Source organism: Uranotaenia lowii, chromosome 2 (assembly GCF_029784155.1).
Source record: "Uranotaenia lowii strain MFRU-FL chromosome 2, ASM2978415v1, whole genome shotgun sequence".
NCBI lineage: Eukaryota > Metazoa > Arthropoda > Insecta > Diptera > Culicidae > Uranotaenia > Uranotaenia lowii.
In genome coordinates this window covers 69,818,702-69,820,185 of record NC_073692.1, presented here as the reverse complement: position 1 = coordinate 69,820,185, position 1,484 = coordinate 69,818,702, and positions in this window count along the sequence as shown.

The window sequence follows — 1,484 nt, the reverse complement described above, 5'->3', positions numbered from 1 at the left end:
GTCATGTCAAAAATGACAAAAATGTCAAAAATGTCAAAAATGTCTAAAAAGTCTAAAGTGTCAAAAATATAAAGATATTGGTCTAAATTGAATCAGAAATGACAAAAAAGTCAATCATGATTTATCAGGAAAAGCTCAATTTTAAAAGGATTACAAAAAACTAAAACTGTCAGCATTATGGTGGAAATTTGAATTATATTTAAGGTTGTATTCAGTTTCTTTGAAACATACTTAGGATGATTCACTTTTTTATTATTTTATTTATATGTGTTGCTAATGATTTGAGTTAAAAAAAATAACAAGACTCAAGTTTAAATTTGGAATAAATTTTAAAAAAATAAATCTTTTTTGTTGTTTCATTCTGCATTGTCATATGAGTAGAATTTGCCCTTCAAACTTCACGATTTAAGTTTTGAGAATTTTTTTTTCCGCATGATCGATTTCTTTGAAATTCAAACATTGGGCAATCAGGTTGTTCCTTCAAATATGTATACTCACTATGCGGTTAATGTACCTACATATTGCTGTCGTTTCATTATTCAGGATAATTCATTCAGCTCAGACTTGACCCGTCTTATCTAAAACCTTTTCAGCATAAAACCTCTCAAGGCATTGACATTGACTCAATGAAACCCACAACACCCCTAATAGTCACCCCAAGCCCATAAAACGCCCATTAAAAGCCTGATTTTACATGACACCCGTTTTAAAGCCACTCACCGAAAACCACCAAATGGTCCATTTCGAGGCGGGTGTGAGGTCACACATATCCTCTTACCTACTCTCTGTCTGCCTTTACATAACAATTGATTTCTTGCCCTCCAGAAGTGTGTTGCCTATCCAAAAAGTGGCTTCCCCAAAATCCTGACGACCGACGACGATGTGCACACAAAAATGGGTTCAGGATGAGTGGATGATCCTTTCTAGAATGGCTTAGCCCCCATCCCACTTAGTCTGGGGAAACGAAAAACGGATGAGCGGAACTTATCATATGGCTTTAACCTCAAAATTCCCCCTCCCATTCTTATCCATCCTATGTGGATACGTTTCACGGAAAACCTCAAACAAGTGGATAGGCCATAAAGTTGAATCAACAAGCAAAATTTATTCATATGGAAGGAACGCGTACGAGAAAACCTCAAAACCAACAGATAACTTTCCGGAGCTTCTCAAACCCTCCCAGCGAGCGTTCATCAAACTATGATGGGGTTGTTGGGGGTTGATGTGTTTATCTTCTTTTTTTTCTGTTTGCAGAACAAATGGAAGATAGAAACCGAACCGAAGAGTGCTTGTTCAGGCGATTAGAATCCTTTATCGAACTGTTTCGCTGAAACGGATTGAATTGTCTTTCTGGAAGCTTATGTTGTTTCTTATCCGGATCGAACGTTAATCGATTCCTGATAAGATTTCACGCCTGTTGGGGAAGATGTTGATCAAAGAGAGTAAACTGATTTAGAAACAAGAATACTTGTGGAATTTTTATG